This window comes from Lineus longissimus, chromosome 2 (genome assembly GCF_910592395.1).
Source record: "Lineus longissimus chromosome 2, tnLinLong1.2, whole genome shotgun sequence".
NCBI lineage: Eukaryota > Metazoa > Nemertea > Pilidiophora > Heteronemertea > Lineidae > Lineus > Lineus longissimus.
Genome location: NC_088309.1, coordinates 10,011,066 through 10,033,986, shown reverse-complemented (window position 1 = coordinate 10,033,986; position 22,921 = coordinate 10,011,066). Strand labels below are relative to the sequence as shown.

At 40.7% G+C, this 22,921-nt stretch overlaps 1 protein-coding gene across 1 annotated transcript in view; it reads left to right on the top strand.

Annotated features, from left to right (window-relative positions):
* The first annotated feature begins 9,987 nt into the window (after nt 1-9,987).
* Nucleotides 9,988-22,921, top strand: part of LOC135482578 (uncharacterized) — a 38,702-nt gene continuing 25,768 nt past the window's right edge. The window contains exon 1 of the mRNA XM_064762730.1: nt 9,988-10,148. The gene's annotated coding sequence lies outside the window, so the exon portion shown is untranslated. The remainder of the gene's footprint in view (nt 10,149-22,921) is intronic.

Sequence of the window (22,921 nt, the reverse complement as noted above, 5' to 3'; positions counted from 1 at the left end):
GTTCCTCAAACAATATATCAAGAGATCATTGTATAGTCATTGACATGGTCAACCCGAGGTGGTTGTAAACCTGTTACAATTTGCCCATAACTCATGTTGGAAGAGAAAGGTACATGTACTTTAACGCTCAAATAAGGTAGGTGACAAGGTTGAGACATGGTTAAAGGTTGACCTGCTGCTACAAGTTGTAGGCTGCGAGGGTTATCATAAGCATAATGTCTTTAAATCAGCTTAAGGGTACCGGCCAATAACTTCACGACGCTGAAGTCAATAGCAACAATGGTGTCAACGATTCTGTCAATAATTTATGGTCACATCAGTCACGGTATAATCTTCAACTACATGCATATATCATTGTTGTCTGATCTGTCGGTGACCCTTCTTCCAAGAGTATAGTTTACACGATTCGATTTTGCTCCAACTTGCTCCAACGAGTTGAGGTAACCCAACATAGCTTTCTTTGACATTGTATAATTGATGACAATATCGGCTCCTTCTCGCCATCACAAATGGATTCCATATCGCCACCTTTACTCGTTACAATGTCTATCTTGTCACGATCTGCTGCCATGATATCAGCAGATCGACCACTTCCTGCCCCTTTCTTTTTGCCCCTCATTCCACTATCCCCTGGTCCTCTTCCTCACCTTTGCGCACCACAATCAGGCGTCTCATTTCATTTCGACACCATGAACTTCTTTTTTCTCATCCCATCCATCAAACACGGATTCCATGTCGCCATTACCATTCCTATCATGTCACGATCGACAGCCATGATATCAGCAGATCAACTTCCTGCCCTTTTTCTAAGGCCTCCATTTTATTCCCTGATCCTCTTTCTTATCCTAGCGCACCTCAGGTGCCCCATTTATTTTATTTCGACGTTGTGAAATTCCGTGCATCGTCATCTCACGACCTTGATGTTGATGACGGGCTAGATTTCAAGCAAGATTGTTTGTCGATGCTTCCCCCTCATCCCGTATCGTCCCTCGATTAGGCAACAATTCCTTCAAAGGCAACCGCGGTTCATGTTATCGACTCATCTTGACCTGGTAGCACAGAATCTCAAAAGGGTGCAAAACAGGTTGAGTGAACTTTTAAGACCCCCGAGCTGTGCTGATGGAATGCAGATTGCAGCTTCTTTGAGGCGAAATGACAAGTTTTACACTTGGTTGCGATGCGAGAAATTCCAAAAGAACCACACAATGGGGTTTTATGCTGCCCCAATTGCCTTACCAGACTCTCATAAAGAAATATCGGCGGCCTTCCGTGCCGTTGAGGATGCTTTTATTTCAACCCATTATACCACCAAGTTTGGCATTAGGGTTGCAACACATTGTGTCGTGCTACAATCCATATGAAAAAGATGCTGACACAATTGCAAGAACTATTTCAAACGTTCGTTTCATTCCGCGCAGCATGGCCATTGGGAACACGCGACCAAATTTCACGGTCTTCATTGCCTGCAACCTCAGACCACTTGACCACTAATGCCCCCTCATTAGACGCATATACAAGAACAATTAAAGCTACAAGGCTCTCAAGGAAGACAAGAGGTGTAGCCCTGAGTGTCAGACATCCAAACAGGATATTACACATGGATTGGCGAAGAGAAAGCAACCATGATGGAAAACCCCTTCGACGGCGTTGAGATCTCGTGGCCAAGTTCAAATCACGCTTGGTATCCCGAGACAACAATGGTGACGCAGCAGCCATTGTTCCCGAAGCTGAGAATAAGAATACGACATGGTCGTGGGGTTCTCTCGTATGGATCTTGTAGATTAATATCGTAAGATTACTAGTATATCGATTCTGGCCATTATCTTACACAGGATTTATTCTCAATGTCTCCTTGTTGAGATCCAAGCCTCGGGCGTGGATGATTCCCCGATGGTGCGTCCCTCAAACACAGATTGGGAGCGTTTCGTTTTAATTATAACCTAATGAATGGGCATGATGTAAGCGTTATGTACACTCTTGTTGTTATGCAACACGAAATGTGAAATATCACTGAGGAACGCAGCAATTTCATGCGATTTAGCCAAATAGACGATTAACTGCCAAGGGCTAAGCGGATGGTGTAGCACGTGTGGAAATCACACCTGATTCTGATGGTGCCAAATTTGTGATGTCCGATCGTTGTACCAGCAAAGTTTCCTTGAGGTATTTTTTCGTTTAATTCATTGACAGATTCATCATTGGGCAGTAATATACCGGGTACTTGCACATTGTACAGAAAGCAGTTATAAAAGTACATCATCAACTTAAAAGAACCTCGACTCTACCGGTATCCATAAGATAGGATACCAAGTATCTATTTAGGCTATAATGAAGATTACGCAGCGTCCTCTCGGTCAAAATACATTCATATACATCGTAAAACATTTTCGAGGAATTTTCAATCGCTATCTAAACAAATCTTACCTTGGTATCGCCTTACCGGTCGAAATCTAAGCTATTTTGTCAACGTCTACGGGCATCATGTCCGACAAGCACAACTTGTAGAAGCACGCACGTACAGTTCAACAAACGATGAATTACCTGTGCACTGCAGTTGTGTACATGCTCATACATCTGATATCATGAACTTGAGAATAATGGTAAAACATGGCGATACATGCATATGGAAAGAGGATTAGCTTGGATAGGACACTGAAGCTTCAAGGCTGTTTATTTAGAGCACTGGGGTGACAACAAGGTTCTCTTGGTGTCTATTTTATAAATTTTAGTGAAAACGTCTTTGGGAATGTTTTATCCTCTAGTCGTATGTTTCAGTGACTTCCGACGATAAACTCGATAGTGTCTCAGCAACACTATTTTGTAACTTAACAATAACTACATGACATCGAAAATATGTCAAGCTTGAATACACGTATCGATGTCATGATATACTCCACTACATGTAATAGGCAAGATGCTAAAACGATGGCACCTCTTTCTCTATTTTGCTGTCCAAAATTACCGAAACACAAGCGGGTTTCCAAGTCATAAACCTGTATTACCAGCATTTTTGTGGTTTCCTAGCTCGATATTCAGGTTTTCGACGGTTTGATGGTTCAGAAGGTGTGAAATGACTAGACACGTCGTCAGCCTGAATTAAGTTGCTTCCAAATGTTACAAAGTGTCGCCCAAGACGATCCGATAGTGATGTTCCCATTGTTGAGGCCTGTACCCGCATGGGAATCTATACCCCATGTCACGAATAGCCTCTTGGTACCCTCTTAACTGCAATTACTACAGAAAAGGAAACATTTGGGTCATATTACTTGATTGTTATGAAAGAATGAAATTATGCCACTTAATGTACAATCGTTCTTAAAGTTTATGATAATGGAATTGTGATATGTTGACAATGGCGACAATGAGTGACGATCTTAACTTTCTGACGGGCAGACAGATCCTAAGATGATTTGGAATATCAACTTGATTACCTGCCCTCACGCGATCTGTAGTCACCCTCTTCGAGATACTTTGAGTTGGAGACAAGGGCATCACCTTTTCAGCCCTAGTAAAGGTAAAATCTAAGCTGTACCATTCGATAGATATCAATGTAAGATACAGTAGAATTAACTATTATTTGTACTTAAACTCTGGTGTACAAAGAAAAACACTGGGCTTTTTGATACCATATCGACGTTTATACTACATGTATAACAGTCTTAGGTAATGATATGACGATACATGTGATTGTACATGTATATATACCAGCTTTACGTCCCTTCGCTGCTTGGTCGACTTTCCATATTACTGGCTGCAACATCTTTAAGTATGAAAGATGATGATGCGGTAACAGGTAATGATATGACAAGACATGCGATTGTACATATCCCGGCTTTATACTGGTTCCTTCGCTGCCTGGTTAGTGTTCCATATCACTCTCTGCAACTTCTTTAAGCACGGAAGATGATGTTCCGAAGATCATTGACAGGGGAAAGGAGAAACTGTCCCATGACCAACACCGTTACATCCAAATCTGACCATAGGTCGATTCTTACTGGACAAAGGGTGATAATGAGTGCTATGCTCCTGATACTAAGGGCGACCTGTGCTATATTGGTCCCTAACGACCTGTCTCTCTCCATCTTGGACCCGAGACATCACTCCACCACAATGGCAACCGACAAAAGAAAGTTATAATACGCTCCACAGTTATAATCTTAGAATGTTTACAAATATTTTTAGAAATGGTACAATAATGTTGCGTTAAGGAGACACCTGGCCTTGAGGGGTTGTGATAAATATAGCGGCAAGGAACGCTCCTGATGGTGACGCGTATGGCACCGTTAAGAAGGGGAAGACAACCATCTTGACCTTTGGCACAGTATCTGAGCGCTGGGCAAGAATCTCGTATAACATAATTGAGGAACGAAAGTGTGTCAATGGTTCCGATTCATTTCTTCTTCCCAATAATACCCACAAGTAATGAACAGCGACAGAACATCGGCATGCAGACGGTCTGTCAATTTGAAGTTCCAGGAGAAACTTTAGGATACGACAGTCCTTCGTAGTTCGTCGTTCGCAGGCGTTGTTAAACGTGCCTAATATAAGACGGACGAAGCGATGTAACAGCGAATCAGGTCGGGTCGCAAGTCTGTGTGACCAACGATGCTGGTTTATGTGAATAGTTGGCATCATCCCCTCAAATACCCATACTGTCATTCTGGGTGACAACAAATTCCCGTGTCACAATTATCGCGTCCTTCCTAATCTTCGGGTAACATTTCAGCACATCCGCCCCATCCTTTCGGCAATCTGTCAGAATGATCTGACATTAATCACAGGGCAGTGGGGGAAGGTGAAAAAGAAGACAAGCGAGGACACTTATACCTCAAAGGCTATGGTGGTATCATATTGTCATCTGCGATGCTGTGGTATTTGACAATCTGTTGCCACTTTCAAAATACGGTATGTGGTTTATGGAACCATGGAGTTGGAAATAAATTACTTTGCCACTTTGCAACAGATGATGAATTGGGACGGTAGGTGGTCAAATACATCGACGTGTGTACATTCATACATGGCAGGACATTTGGACAGTCTTTAAATACAGTTTCGTGTAATTTGCGAAAGCCTTTGTTGCTGAACGTCAAGGAAAGTAAAGAATATGAGTCTGGTCTTGGGATTGCAGATCATCATTTTTTTGCGTTTATACTTGGGCATACGAAGCAATCGCAGATGGTTATGCGAAATAAAGCATCGTTTTCTTTGAATTTTCCTAAAACTAGAACATAGACTTGTTGTAATCGATAGGGTTAAGCCTTTAACAAGTTGTTTAATTACCGGTAATATTATTTGATATCCGGTTTGCAACTACTCAAATATCGTTTGAAGTGGCAATCTCATTAGGTGACTGCCAGGAAAACATCAATCAAAAACCGATTCCTCAGTCACGATACGCTAGTTTGAGCCATATTTTCTATTACGTTGAGCACTGAAGTCGATTAAAGATGGCGAACATGCAAAGGATATTAAAAAAATGAATCACTTGATACCTGCATGCAGAGCGACATTGTTTCTCTAAACTAGGTAAGGGAGATCGAAACCCTATTCCGGTTTGAATTTATAACTTGTGTCGCATTTTTGAAATGGTTGAGAAAGATCTTTAAGGATGGAGAATCGGATGGATAACAAAAAGACTGGGCGACTTTCTGCTTTTTTACGGGGATCTGTGAAAGCAATTTGAAAGTTACACATTGTGTGATATGAATAAAGACTAGCAAATGCTTTTATCTAAAACTTCATGTACATTTACACTTGGCCTATGTGTACTAAATTGAAGTAAAAGCATTTGCTAGACTTTATTCCATCAGCCATTGTTGCTGACTACGACAGAAATCACTTATTTTGTGCTGCTAAATTCGTTGTCGCACAATTTGGTTCGTCGATCCAGCTGCAAGGCACCGCGAAGTATCACGCCGTCTCAAATGTAATTGATATACACCCTCAACATCTTTGATACGGATTCTCAGACGGAAGAATGAACACTTTGAACACTTTCTATAAAACACAAAGGATGCTGAACGGCAGTTTGAACAAATTGATTGAATGTAACGTACGCCATGTTAGAGTAGTGAAGGTGGGGCGTTCAACAACATAATCAATTAATTTTGATCATAACCTTTCAATAAATTCGTTATCCTATATTCATAGATTTGACATTGTCATCAACCTGTCCGGAATTAGAGAGGCTTTTTGTTCTGAAGGCACGTGTCAGAAAATTAACCGTGATATGAATATTTGAGTTTGCTTCAAGGCGGCGATATGAGTTTTCCCTTTCATTAACTTTAATCATAATTTTTGTGCAATGTTTCTGGGTGAATATTTCACATTAGATATTCACACCATCGCAGTGAATAGCGTTCTCGATCATTATAAAATTCAGACAGGTCACCCCAGTGTCACCGCCCTCTCATCTTAAACCAGATTATTGATAATCATTTAATTATCACCAGTCTGGTGATATTTAATGAAAGGTTATACATGGTCATTGGGTGTGTTGGAGATCCATGCCTGGCTTGAGTCAGCAAGCGGTCTCCCGGCGAATATTACTGGCATGGCTACCTTTCGAATATTCAACGGAATCCATACAAAGGTAAAAGCTCGCGATTGCTCTCGCGCCTCCATAGAACCAATCGGCTGTACGAGGACCAGGTTTCATGACCGTATCATGCTTTGGCAAAAAGTGTCCTCAACATCATCATCATCCCAGGGTTTCAAGCGTCTCGATAATAGAATATGATCAGATCCACCATCTGTCATTGTGTGTCGTTGGCTATATCGCCTTTGCACTTTGGCGTGAGATAAACAATCTGAGCACCCAGAACGAAAGAGAAAGTGTTGAGACATGTGATAATGTCGTATCTAATGATTGTTTTGGTAGATAAAGAAACAATCACCTTGATCTGATTTAGGGCGTTTACCATAAGGTCAACATTATTTACAACAACTACAGATCCATACTTGTTTACACGTAAGTGTTAAACGCGTCCCAACTCTAACCTAAACCTGCGAAACTCTTCACCGGACTTAATCTCACTTCACCCCTCCTCAGAGGCGTCGTTGCCGTCCAGACCCGAGGCCTGTATGTCCAGCTAGGGGTCTAAGCAAATCAAGAAATCAATGCCTATTGATTTCCGGGCCCGTGATTGTTTCTTTATATACCAAAACAATCATTAGATACGACATTATCACATGTCTCAACACTTTCTCTTTCGTTCTGGGTGCTCAGATTTGTTTTTCTCAGGCCAAAGTGCAAAGGCGATATAGCTAATTACTGAACAAACACAGACAGCTAATTAATAAGTAAACATTGCCTTTTAATTCTTCTCTCCATATAGGAGACTTTTAATATAGACAGTGCAAAGCATGGTAACGCCAGCTAGGCTTAGACCTGTATCACACTTTAAACAAAGCCGTCATTGTGTCCGCCCTCACCAAATATTGAAAAGCGTCGTTTTTTAGCCAGAGGGGAAACGGCTAATTGTTTTACCTAAGTCTTCCTATTCTTGCTATTTAGTCACGGTCAGTAGGTGGTTTAAGGCCTATGATCATGGATAAGGGCAATGAGGTCATTATCACGGACCTATCAAGTCCCTGTCATTACGAGAACATTGCTCGAGTGAAGCTTCTTTAGGATCTAGCCGGATCAGACAAAATGGCAACAAGTGTTTGAAAAAATCTCTATTCAGGGAATGCACTGTGAAGCGTTCATTTACTGCACTGCCTCTTCATCAGTAACTGGCCGAAGAAGGGTTACAAAAGACGAATTCTGCTTTACACAAATCAGATGCGGACAAAAAAGCAGGTCATTTTTTCTTAGCAAACACTTGGACTCAGTCTCCAGCTGTGTTGCACTAAATGATCTTCATGATGTTTCACAAATTTCTCGGAATTTTGAAACCTGTATAATACATGCACGCGGATCCTGAAGCACGGAATGCATGGCCTTGCTGATATTGATACCATGCACTTATCAGTCTGTCATTCATAGTTTGGCATTGAATTCAACAATATGGATACTTTTCAGGACGGTTTTTTCTCGGACAGACACAAAGCTGCTTTTCATATGTATCATTGGTGCTGTATACAGCTGCATTTCAATAGCAATAGCAGAAACGGAAGCTGCCTTTGTACAACATCTCGAATTTCCAAATGATGAATGAAAACAATAAATTGGGTTACTCCATTGAAGAGCATCTCTTAATTTCGGAGGTGTGGTCAACAGAGAAGAGCACGGCAGCAGTTCCTTTGTTGATGTAAATCAGTGAAGGTCTGGGACGGGCACTGGAGGCCTAGCTATAGGCTTGCTAGGCATAGCAACCGAGCTAACTTACTGCAAAAATGTCCCTGGCTGTTCTTAGTAACAAAGGTATCACTTCCAAATCGTGAAGTAAGAAAAAATAATCCGCGTGGTCAGCGTTTTCATTGCAATGTAAATCAAAGTGCCGTTCCTTGAACAAATGTAGTTTATACAAAATATTTATAAATATTTTATGAAAGCTGTGATGTATTCTTTTGAAGCACATTGATATGGATTATTCCTTGCAAACCCATTCTGGTGTATTTTATTGTCAAAGAAGAAATTAACAGTTATGCATGCCCCTCATAAGTTACGAGCTGATTAATGAGCATCCTAGACCCCATGGTCTTTACCCCCTTTAAATATAGCCGGGGTATTGAATGAAAATGCGAACGACACTAAAATATCAATTTACCCTTACAATGTATGGACAATCTATCGCCGATAATGTCTTTCCATTCCTTGGCCCCAGTACACGTGTAACACTGGTAATCGCTGCATTAATGAAAGAAGTAAAATGATATCGTAAATTGATTTCTATTCATGGAAATCTGCTGAGCATGTAAAACATTTAAATTCACCCCATAATCAAATAGCCACATGTAACGTCGAATTCCTGCGACCTTGGACGAGGTGTTGTCATTACAAATCGTTTAATCGATGTACCACAATTCAGGCATTCTTGCTAAAATGTTTGATATAGGAACATTCAATCTGTATTGAATCTATATTTCCCGATTTCCTACAAACACAAAAGTAGAAATAATCACGAAATTCCTGTTTACATTGAAAGCAGACGGAATGGTCCGGAATCAACATGGAATCAATCTCGGGCTATAGGATTTATTGAAATATGGATCGTATTTTTGCCCCGTTTTCTCGTGTAAATTTTCAGGTTATCCTTCCCCAAATATAAGTCTGTTTAGGATTCTGTAACCCACAAAAAAGCAGGAGCTCTTAGACCTCATTGGCATTACGTAGTACTCCCTTTAATACTTCACGTTTGTTGTCCATCGTGTCTGGGGCCATCCAGAACCTCAGACCATCGGCACTAACCACCGAGCTCAGTAACGTGTGCGAGCGGAGGAGGATACGACTGACTCTGGATTTTCGAGGATGGTCTGGCGCCAACCAGAGTCTTTATTTGAAAGACTCTGGGCCAACCAAGGAAGTTTTATAAACCTCCTCGGGCAAACGACACCATTCTAAAGGTATATAATTATGATGCATTGACTATCAGCGTCAATTCCATAATGGGCAGTGACTGATTTCTCATCGATCTGAGAGAGTTCGTTTTCATGTTGCACTGCGAGCACAGAAGAAAAAAAGTTTCATTTCAGACCAATAAGAATCGTATTAACGACTCATGAGTCAGCGAGCCTTGCACATCATTGGAATAACGGATTTCTCAATCAGCAATATCCCATATCTTCCGTCTAATTTTCCCCAGCGCAACCAGTTAAACTTTGAAATTCGAAACTAAAGATGTGAAAATACACAGCAACTGCGTGAAATTCGCGCATATCTATTGAAAACCTTCGCTCCCGTGTGTTCCCATTCACAAGCTGTCAAACCACTGACGACCCAGTCGAGAGTCTCGCTGTGTCCGGACTCGCGAGCGCTCGCATTCAGACGCTTGACGCGCTGTCGGCAGGAGCTCTCGGTAAATCGGTCCGTGTGTGTTTATGCATTAACAATATACATGTAGTTCATGGACTATGGAATGCTATTTGGTTAATTGACGTGCTACATGGAATTAATGTTACGAACTTTTACATTATTGTGGACTATAGTTTTGCAGTATATTCGAATCGAGTGAACGAACTTTTTAAATTAAAAATCTATCAAGGTAAGTAGTTTTTTTAGTTAAGAGCTTTTTTTAGTTAACAGTTACTTTTTTAGATAATGCATTTTATATTTCTCTACAAAAGCACAATTTTTTATGTTGGAAAACAGAGAGATAGGCAACTTTAGTGTAAAATTGTTACGAACACCACACTCGGTTAAGTTGCGCACTTAATAAGAGAACATTTAATCATGGAGGTATTATTAATAATACCTCCATGATTTAAGGTAAAGCTGAGTACTTAAGGTCATCTTTATAACAGACACGATGAGTAAAATTTCATGTCCGTGTTCTCTGATCTCTAGGCATCTTTTAATAGTACTAGATATATCATCTCCATTAGGATTACATGTGGTATATATATATTTCATTTAAGGAAATATACAGTGTAATCCTTTTTTCATGGTATACAATTAACGGGTATGGTTGTATGCATGAAGTACAATTGTCCTTCCTGGTATAGATACGTATTGATATTGATATATAGGTGGTGTGTCATTGTATTTTACACCCCAATCAATCATTGTGCCATTGAATTTATCATCTTCTTTTGACGCGATTAGGCAACAGCTGTCAAGAGGATAACGGTAAACAGAATGTAAATTGAACCTATCTCGACCCTAAGATTTTGACGAAATTGGCAAATTTTGCTTGGAACACACAGACATCGTACATGTTTATCTCGTGGAGCAGTGTGAAAATTGAGAAAGTTTGATACCTTTAGTTGTAACACCCTCAGTGATTCACTAGATTGATCTTCGAAAGAGATACACGTCATCTCAAGGGTAATTTGAAATATCGATTTGGTGGATTTGCCTTAAGGATATTGATATCTCACTCAAGTGACTGCCATCAGCTGAAACTCCACCCAGTGATTCACGAAACTGGTGGATCTTTTTCCCGAGTCACAAGTTTTTTCAATAAGACAAAAAGCACACCCAAAAAACTACTCAATAATACTTTTTATATGAATTGAGCACTTTTCCCCCCAAAAGCTGTACAACCTAGAACAACCTAACACTGGATTTCACTCCGAGTGTATTTACATTTGGAGTGATTACACAGCTTCGCAAACACACTGGTGCGAGTTTTTGCAGTTCTGTTTGGATTGGACGCTTTCATACAAAATTGTAGATAATCGAAAGGTGGTATGCGTTTCACCGGATGCACGCGACCACCGCAGCAGCTGGTCCAACCCCGAAATCCACACATCCCGAATTGGATGGAGAGTCCTTGAATGTTTCCGGCAGCGCCTGTCATTTGCAATAATATGGAATGAAACCTGTGTATAAATGATATACAAATGTATTTCACAATATTTGTCGTGCGAGAAATGGTCTGATTCAGAAAGAATTGATGCAAGTAACACTTCGTCCGAATTTGAGTGGTGTTCTATTCGGAAACATCGGAAACATCGCCGGGTTGTATAGTTCTTTTAGCTTCTCCCCGGGCTTTCCCCGTCACCTCGCCTTTTCAGGCCCATAGGCGGTCTGAAATATCACTTGCACTGTCATTAAAAACCTACTCAAATACCTGGAATAGTATTTTTCGGCTTGAGATGTCGCTCAATTACTTCTGGTTTCTTTGAACAAATGGCTTAACTTTAGCATCTGCATGGCGGTCTCAGCAGGGATTTTGCATGTACACAATATTAATATATGTGCAGCTGATTCCCCAAAAACTCGATATTTCCGATGTCTGATCCAAATCAATGCGTGGTAATATTCAAGATTTCACCGCAGATATCTAAATGTGTGCATACATCTGTTGGTATCATGGAGTGATAGGTATTGACGCGGCTTGTGGATGTGACGCGTAGTGGGAGTGCCATGTTGGCGTTGGCCTTTCCATGATTAGAATGGATCAAAGAATGGATCCCTGCTTGATACCAAACGTTTCTTTCTGGCGATACTGGTCTCATGGGTCAAGGTCGGAATAATTAGGCAAACATCCCACCACTTGGTATCTCTGCTTGCAACTGGGACGGACGCCAACTGAATGACTGAAACATTAACCCAAATCATCTAATCAAAGTGCTGGGCATATGATACCTCTGTTCAAAATGTAAGCCTTTGTAAGATCGCCAATTAAGTGTTAAATACACTGTTGGCAATGTGCTCATCACAGACGACCAATGTGGCGGTGTGAATGCACACAGGTTGGGCACAGCTAGAAGCCTGAAATGGTATTAAATGAAGGAGGACAGTTTATGACAGGTAAACCACTGGTTGCTAACAGACGTCAATGGATGTTGACAGATTCACTTGGGACAGTTGCTTTTCCACTTGTCTGTTACAAACTCCTTTGTGCTGCTGCTGGTTTTAACCACTTCTCTGGCTGGAGAGGCATAAAATTAGCGACACGTCCAAAAACTGCTGTGAAGGGGCGGAACGAGTGGATGGACATAAGTGGTCGTGTGAATGGATGAGCATGGCAGCGTACAATTCGGGTAATGTCCGTTGTATTCTGTCGAGAAGAGTAACTACAATTATCATCTCTTGTTGGCTGGACGTCCGGAAATCTCAAGCGGTTATTTAGTTTTTAGCATGCAGGCTGTTGCAGAATAGGAGTTTCATGAATCCTTTCGTCTATTCTTTGGCACGGTCCAAAGTGATAGTCGCTTACCTGAGCCGTATCTAAATCAGACGTGCTCGCATTGACCAAGCACGCTCATTGGACCACTACAGATCTCAAAGAATAGTTTTCATGGACTTTAAGAATCATTGACCTATCAATAAGTCATTATACAGTACTAAAAATCACATTACCGATGTAATGTTGAAGCATGAATCATGTAGGTGGACGATATAATGTCCCTTGGAATTCGTTGGCACATATTTGAAGGGTTTTGCGCTGATTACGATATCAAAGGCACGTAGTCTTCTTATGTTCTATGACTTATCCAAACAATTGTTTTATGCCCAATATTTATGGGTATATGAACGATTTGGAATGTTGGTTGTCGCGTTGACGAGTGAGTGGGAGTAGTAGGCCTAGATCTGGCCAAACGATGTTGACATTGCTTTTCAAGTGTGAGGGTAAGATGACCTCACCTCCCATAGGCCTCATTAAATAGGCGAGTTTGTGTGAATAGCGATGTACTCAAATAAAATATTTGGAACCCAGTGAGCGATCAAATAGGCCAAGACCCTTGACTCACCAAATTCAAAAATCTATTAACGGCCCAGTCCCTTAACTAAGGTTTATATCGGCATTGAATACTGGTATTTGCAAACAACATGAAAATTAAGTAGAAAAAAATCAAATGCAAGTCTAATATAAATTGAACATTTTAACGAGAACACAATTTCTTTATCAACAACCTTGACAAACGAATCCAGGGGTCTGTTTTATAGCGATATCTCCCACTAGATTTCTGGATCTGTAGATTGGAGCTATTCAGACACGATATTACAAATTGTGATGTAATGTTTGCTCGTGTTTAAGAAAACAAACACGGTTCAGACATTGGAGACCATTTTGTTTGAAATGCCAAATGCAAGATGCAAATATATATGGTATAAACTGTCTACAGTGATGATTTTCGATATGAAGCGCGAGTCAATATGAAAATCAGTGTATGAGTGTTTGCCAACACGTAATATCCACTGTATAACATGATTTGGTGTGGTTAATTGACGTTTGTGTTTGCCTTCGTGACAGATCTCTGTTTTATGGTTTATAAGGTGATATGAAGGTTGATTAGAACTCAAGTTATTATCGACTCGCTGTTAATCGTTGTTTGGGGTCAAAACAAAGGTTTAGTGGGTGGGCAGTTTTCCCAAAGAAGATACTCGTGGAATGGCGTGGCAAAATATGCACAACTTTATTAGAATTCTAGGTATACCTGGTAACTCACTGGCACTATAACTGTATGTACGTGAATGTACGTGAATGACGACAACACAGTCACCCCAATGAACACTCATAAACAATTTTTCGTCCTCATATTTCTATAATGTATTTCATCTTCTTTTGACGTCACTGATGCATCCACCAATGATAATTGTTACCATAAATGTTGATGTAAGGTTTGAATCGGGATACAGGTGCTGCCTTAAGATACCTCTTTCATGACTCTCCGGGGCTATACCACGGTCAGGGACTTCACCTCCCCAAATGTCAAATTCTCCTTTGTTATATTTAATCATCGCTGAGAAACGCAGACAATATAAATATAGATTTTGACATAAAGCAATATAATGTACTGTTTATTCAAGTATTATTTGAAGAAATTCAATAGGAGATGCATTATGAAGTTGTATTGTGTTAATATTGGGTGGTGAGTGGTACCCCACTGTTTATTTGATCAAATTCCCGTGTCTTGCTTCAGTTGTGGGTAAAAGCATCCATTTTCTCATGTTATTACTCTACATATAGTTGGTTGCGTGTGTCATTGCAATCCGTTGCTTTGGCGTCATACCAATATAGCCAGCAGACCATTTTGCTTTCATGGAAGTATAACAACAAGATGATTTGTTATTGGACCGTCTGGCATCGTGACTGCGGCAGTCTGGGTTGAACTGCTTTGGAGGACACTTTCGTGATATCAGCAGCGTTTTTTTGCAGTTGTAACGTCTTTTTCATGCAACGAAAGTGGACGGTTGATTCTTTGGCCACTTTACGACAACGTGGCACGATTCTTTGCCATTCCGTGTCTGCCATCCAGTCAGTTGGGCGCGGCAAAGATGGCGCATCATACTTATGTGTCATAATGCGGGCATGAGTTGGTTCCGTGGCCGTATGTTGTCTATTAGGTGACACATCATTTGCCCAGAGACACACTCAAAATCTTGTCAAAGACACGCAATATAAATGCTGTTGCATGTTCATTCTTAAAATGAGCGAAACATGAACTAGTAATGTCCACTCGTCTCTCAGTTCACATTGTGATTGCGTTAGGTCAATGGGCTGATGGTTCTCATGATATAGTCTTACATATCCGATACAGAAAAGGTGTTTGCGTCGACAACGGGCAGGTGAGGACTGCCGCCAGTGAGTCCACAAAAACTGCTTATCGTTGGTAACCGAAGATAGCCAAACTGATATCAGCATGCTACTATTGTGAGACGTGATGGAGAATTCATTCCCATTGTGCAATGAACAAGCGTACTTATCGGTCCCAGGTAATTGGTCCAGCAATTAATTTATCAATATCATGAGAAATACGTGACGATATTGCAGGGTAGTTCGATTCCAAGGCGCCACAATGACGATATGCGTTACATATTTGTTTGGCCTGCGGGTCGCGGCGCTGCGATTCTTCCATTTCTTCCCCGATTATGTGGCACGCCTGTTCAGCAATCTGGGGCTACTTTGCCTCCCTTACCATGACATTTAACAGCATTTTCCCCGTCTGTTGAAGCAGCAGGCCAGGTAATCTCAACAGGTTTCTATTTCTTACAAAGGGAAGGGGTCGACCTCCGCTGTCTGATTGAAACAGAGGCCATTACTTGCTGAAAGCGAAGCTGCCAAACATCCTAGGATTAAAAATACCACAACAGTGTTGATGACAAACTCCGCCCAAATATATGAACCGTAACCTTGACCTTTATGCCTACTGCCGGAAACGGAAACAGGACTTCACCTGGCGGAAGTGTCAAACGAAATGCATTGTTGGAGGGTGCTAAAAACACAAATTGGCGATTAATCCCTTGCTTTCTGTCATCCGGTCCCTCCCAGAGGGAAATGGGGGAGGAGGATGTGCATCGGATTTCCTTGGATCAGGAAATCAGAAATATTCAGTGTCACTAAACCCGCGTTTTGTTTCACACCGAGCTCCTCCTTTAGGAGCCGGAAAAGCGAGCAATCCCTGATTTCCTCAAATGCCAAATCCTTGGTATGACGAGTGTATAGGCTGAGGTGTCGTACACCGTTAGCTGCGTATCGCTTCGCCTGTGGATCGACTGTCATGCTAAAATCTATCAATAATTATTCAATATCATGCCTTGCTGACTTTCACGCTGGCGATGATAATCCTCAGTCAGTGGACTTCAAGTAAGAAGTGGGTCTTATTTACCGTTATTCTAGATTGGGTAAGATGAAGAAATACATATTCTGAGATTGGGTTACGCTGAGATATGATAAAAAGAAAGGAAATGGAACATAAATCTATTGAACAACAAAGCGGATTTTTTATTTAGTGGCATGTCTACTCATGGTGATATATTCATGTTCGTGCCATTCCTGATATTCATTCATACCGATATCATTGAAGTGTGTACATGATATTGAGTGTGATTAGGCTGTTGAGTTTCTGAAGTGAACCAATTTGGAATAAGTGTACCAATCACGCATTCAAGAATGGCGGAAGTATTTTCATGTGAAGTAGATCCAAACCTTTTGTGATTCCCAATTCTATATAACGATCATCAGTACGATACACGACCTTCTAGTCTTACCTAACTCATAGGTGGGCTATATCAAAATGAAAGGGGTTACAAACTCAGTGTCAACATACCAGTCTCGGTTACCCGAGATTACAAAGACCGGGTGTTAGTTTGTGGGACTCTTAAGAGTTCATAGACCATAAGAATTGAAAATGAAAAGTAAACAGCACAACTCTGTTTCCTTTGTAAAAATAGCCAACAATCGATGCAGTCGATAGAGATTTCTAAAGATGTTGTTGCGCAGACGACCGATATTGTTGCCATTCCAACTCCGTCCTAGCGTCAGGCGTCCCTAATTAGAATCATTTGCATATTATCAAAACTGAATAGACATATCCACAGAAGGGACATTTTGATTTCAGTTAATGATATCGCTTTGAATCCCGGTTGCTTCCGTTGGTCTGCAGATAACCCTGATCGCCGTCCGTTTGTCTGCAGAGAACCATATCTAATTGGATGCATGCTGGTCCCCTTTCACTGGAGCCAAAAGCCCCTAACAACTGCAACCCCCAAAGCGCCTTTATTTGGTCAAGAATAATGCCATTTTGGATTTTCGTTGACCTTATTAACTTTGTGCACCTCACGCAGACTCCCTCCCGCTGGTCTGAAGCCAACCTATGTTTCCTAATTAAAACGATGCTGCTTCGCCTTTCACTGTCAAACATCTATTGACAATGGTTCGTTTTTACAAAACATCATCTTTTGTTTACAATAATACCGTTTCAGTTTGTCCACGGATCCCATGCAGTGAGTGATTCAGATTGATCTGCTGTTTGCCTATGATCACCCGCTGATGTTCCCAACCAATATATAAATGCAACAAATTCAAACTGCTATGATTGTCACTGATGGTATGACTGCTGTCGGCAAAGGAAAAGATGTTGTTTTTCCAACATTTATCGAAGAAATAACAGTCGCCTCGCCCGATATAATGGTTTTGAGTAGGAATAGCAAAACACGGGGTGTGACCACTCAAGACTGTGTCAGACGAGTCACTCCAAGCAAAGACAATACATGCTCCGTCGGTGTTTTTATTCTGGTACAAGTCATTGAATCTGATAAAATGAAAATACAATGTAGTTGCATTTTCAAAAATACATTTAATGACCTATTTCTCCTAAGGAAACGTTATCCTCGAAAGGAACCTGATGTCGTTATGATTATAACACGTGCCGTTTGTGGTCGATTGTACATGACTGTGAATGTAATTAAAACTGTAAAATTACATGTAGGTGCATGTACATGTAATGTACGTGTATAGTAGTGTCTATCGATTTGCGTTGTTTGTATCAGTTTTAGTGCTTGGCGGGCGTCAGCAACCAACTTCGTGGGAAATAAGCTCATACCCTTTCAATGTGTTACATACAACATTGTCCAGACGAATATGAGAATATGATACCCGTGCGAATCTGGTCACATGCTGGGATAAAAAGTATCCGTGATTTGACAATATATACCGTGGATTATGGCACTGATTGAATTCAGGATATGAACTATTAATAGAATTATCTGATTGAGTATGTCACAAAGTGATGGATTGATTAGAAACGCAAGTGCATTATCTCTTTAAGGCTGCGTGTGATGAACATAAAAATGTCATGTTTCGGTTGACAAATCATATTTGCATCCGCTGGTCGTCAGTTACGTACGGCAGCAGATTAGTACGGCAGCTACGGCAGCAGATTAGTGCCATAAAAAATAAAATATCATCTCGTTATTACGAGATCTTTTCTCGTTATTACGAGATCTTTTCTCGTTATTACGATATGCGAAAGTGCACGCAACATTGAGGATTAAAGCTCAAAATCAAGCGCGGGAAAGGTCCGTACTTTATAGACCCATATACCATCATCGCGTAATAACGAGGTAACATCTCGTAATAACGAGAAAAGATCGCGTAATAACGAGATAATATTTTATTTTTTATGGCCCTAATCTGCTGCCGTATCAGTTCTCGTGCCTAAATTAAAATACCAGTTGAGTTATTCAGTTGACCAAGGGATTTGACCTCACCCATTGGACACATTACTTGCTACGCATCTTGCGGCATGATTTTTCTGATATTAGAAAGACTACAAGATGAGAAGCCTATACGACTCTCCTGGGTGCACCACGATCGGTCAGTTACGATCGTGCCCAATCTTTATAGATTGGAGATGACATGCTGAATGAAAAGCATCGCACAAAACTGCCAATCCTCTTATTAAGCTGTGAATTGAGTGTCAATCAAAGCTGTCACTAAATCCGGTTACGATAAATAGTCTTGCAATGACCTGATATAAGCAAGGTTAATATTATGCTACCAAATGTTCTTGGCCAATAGCGTAACTCGATTCACATCATGTGATTTCAAGTCATCACATCGTATCGGATCCAAAAAAGCAGTAACGGATCCAAAAAAATGTCGTAACGGATCCTAAAAGGTTTTAATCTACATTTTGTATATTTCATTAAAAACAAATTGTTTCATTATTTTCCTTTGGATTGATTTCTTTGCCAAGACATTTGGTTGCATAATATAGCAAATAGTGGATGTTTAAGGTCGTCCGATATGGAATTTTGCTGGACTCAGAAATGTCATGGCGGACTCGCAAAGCCTCGTCCGCCATGACATTTCTTCGTCCATCAAAATTCCATATCGGACTCCCAAACATCCACTATTTGTATAATATCGGCATTACATCTAGGATCATGGCGACGCGTTTAAGTGCCTTTCACCTTGAAACAACCTGAGACAAAAAGGAAGTGCTACTTTTTATCTGTCACAAAAATGAAGTAACAACGTATTTCTGCAGCGAGTATGAACATGCACACTGTAGACATCTCTCTCTTAAGCGAATTGAGGGTACTTTTATCAAGCTCATCTATACTTGACGTTTCTAATGGACGTTCCTAATATACTAGTTTTCCTTTTGTGGCCAAGAAGTCAGCTGAAATTCTGAAATGTTCTATTTATGATTGAACAGGCATATTTTTGTAACCTTAGCTCACCTTTCAATATAAATGTTAAAAGGAAATTAAATCTAGAACTGACATTAGTATTTGAAATATCCATCTGCCGGAGGCGAAATCATCTGTTGTGGGATTTGTGTGGATTTGTTAAATGGAAAGTTATTATTCGAATGCTATTGCGGTGATCTCTCTACGAGGATTGACAGACACATCGAAAAGGCAACGACTTTTCATCGACGAAAATTTCAATAAGTTTAACCGTGCAGAGATTAAAGCTATACTATATGTATATGAAGACCTATATTCGCGTATAGTAAAGATTAGCTGGTTTAAATGAAAAAAATCATATATTTACATATCGAATTCCACTAAGCAAGGAATACTTAGGCGAATGCATACTATTAGAGAAATGAAACTTATCGCACTGTTATTGAACGATTGTTCGATCAGATTGATGGATAAGAAATCCCCATTAAAACGGGACAAAAATTGATGACCCGGGAAGATGAGAGCTCCAGTGGGATACTGACGGACCCGTTCTGGGACCGTATAGGTGTCACTGTCCACTTCCTGTGTTGAGGTTAAATATACCCAGGGTAGCTACTTCCTTATAAATATCAATCAAAAAATACCATAAAAAAACGAAATTCAATTAACTTAACATTATGTGCGAATAACACAATTATTTATTCTCAACTAATTCGTGCTGTGGCCACATCCTATAATTCTATACAAATATGAGTACTTTGAAATTTAACAATTTTACAAGAAAAAAAGAAACATAAAGACGACCTGCTAAGGTCACCTTGTGTGATAGAAGATGCAACTCTCCCATGAATAATCGCAGAGACTTGTCAGAATCTGATAATAGTCACATCCACTTCAGCTAGAGCTGGCCAGCACTTGCAGCGTTCTAGCCCAAATTCGGTGATGTTTTTGTCAGGCGATTGTAAGCGGAGGACACTTTGACAAAGGCGCCATGTTGTGCTGGGTGTGTCTGTGTAGGAGACCGAGAAAACCTCTTTTCCTTCCTTTTGTCAGATAATAGCTGTCTTGTCATGTCAGGAAGAGTTTGGGACACTTGGATTCGTAACTGGTGTGCACTTCCTAGTTATTAACATGAGGAGGTGAGATAAACTTAGATCATGTATGGCCAGGGGCGATCTTCTAAATGGAACGTGGTAAACCGCCAATACAGTGAGAACTACGTCACCAAAATAATTAGTAAAAGGATATTTTGATTATTGATAAATACACCAGTCAATACCTGCTCCTGATTTGATGGTACGTGTATTTATTTGGACAACTTATGCACCATATGGTGGAATCAACAATCAACAATCAGTCTACCAGTCTGAAGGCTAACCATCACAGAGAATGATTCTAATTTCACGGCGTCTGTTTCGGAAGAATACATGTATTGATACCTGTGCAAAATTGGTCATGTTTGTCTGAATGTAATTGCGCATAGTGTATCAACAGCACTGGCTTCGAACATCCGGGTCGAACGGTGGCCATCTTGTAATCTGGAAACATCACACGACCAAGATACTAGCCTCTAGGTACCAACATCGCAAGACGACACTGACTAAGACGACCCTAATCAGTTAAACAGTTACATTCTTCTGCATGGTTGGATCATACTATGCTTGAAGGGTCCAAACTTGCTGAAGGGCTTCGCGTGACATCGGGTATTACATCACAAGTCCTTCTATTGCTTTGATGAGTTTTAATTACCCAGCCACTTCATTGATTCTTCCGTATTTAGATGACAATGTAATAATTGAAGACCAAGATAATGTCATTCTTGTTAAAGACAAGAACAGAGGTTGGGCCCTTATTTCCCCGTATTATGGATGATTGGTTATTCTCTTTTGTGGTGGTGTGCCCTTTTCTTTTATGTCTAGTGACTAATTTACACTTATCCGCGACAACCACGGCTTCTGCTTCTTCAGAACAGACGATCAAAGATGGGGGTAATGGGTTGATGTTTGAAATCTTTACCCTTATTCATTGGTTCGAGTAATGAGACTATTTCATGTGACCTTTGTGACACACATGTGTGAAATGGAAAATGCTGAGTGCTGCCTATTGATTTGTCATTAGATAGACTGAATAGCTGGTCCCATCTTTACAGAACAGAACAGGCGAAGTGGTGCACGAATACGACCAGATGCACGAAGAGTGTGTACAGCTTGACTGAAATGCACACCACGCTGTGGCGACTTTCGTCAGGACAGCCTCAATCCCGCTGTGCGATGTCGCCTTTCTTTGCATCATCCACCGACCAGCAGTTACCACTGTCATCATCGTATACGTCCACTGCCATTCCACTTTCTCTTGCTCGACAAACTTAGCAACCTATTGTACTATCTCGTCATGTTGAAGCAACAGATGCTGAAGACAATGACCATTCCTTGTGGGGCGCAACTTGGAGGAGCGACAATTGATGTGTTTGGGGGAGTGTCTTGCTTTAGGACGTGTGAAAAGGCGAGATTGTTCAATAAATAAGACAATATGCAATATAAGAATCGTTATTTGGATTAATGTAACACATTCACACTTCTTCTTAACACGTCTTGGGTCTTTTTGATCAATATTTTTTTCCTGGCAAAACGACTGCGTCTTTGTGCGAAGGATAATCTAAACCAAACCGCCGCTTTCCGAGTTTTTACTCAACCGTATGCTGTGTATGTTGAAGAGAAAAACAACTGTTGAAATATTTACGGTATGACACCAAAATATCGACTGATGTGGCTTAAAAACGTGCTACCGCTACTTAACGTGTCAAAACAAGTGCACTAAATAAAGAGTACTTATATTGTGTGTGGAGAGCGCAGATTTAATGGACTGCGGTGTTAAACTGCGCAGTCAGTTCTCTTCGTATAGCCTATACAAGTCACAAATCTACCGAATCCATGGTTCATCAGCATTTTTGGATAATGGTTGGAACTGTCGCCGGAACTATAATGATGAGAAAGACCCAATCATCGGATTTCGTTAAATGATTTAAAAAAAAGCAAGACTCTATTGTAACAGTCGGTGATCTCAAATGGAACGACTGGTTTTGGAGAAATTAGCTATTGAAATGATGGGCTCCGTTGTGAAGACGTATGGGTTACCCGCGGTGACGCAGTTGGTGGGGAGAGAGATGGTTCCGTTCCCGATCCCGCTCGATTGTGCTCGACAGAAAAAGTTTGGGCTGTTTCCGGTCGGAGCACAGCTTGGCAAAGGGATTGTCTTTGAAATCATGAATTTCGTGTCAGCGCATGAACGATGCCGGGCAGTAGCTTTGCATAGTTCTTTCTTCATTGGTATATCAGTGGTAAACTGGTTGATTGTTTTACGTAACATTTCAGGTGTCCTGAAATAATCCCTTTCTGAATAGCGCCCAAGGGTTACACTGACATAAAGCACGGTTTTCCGACAACCTAT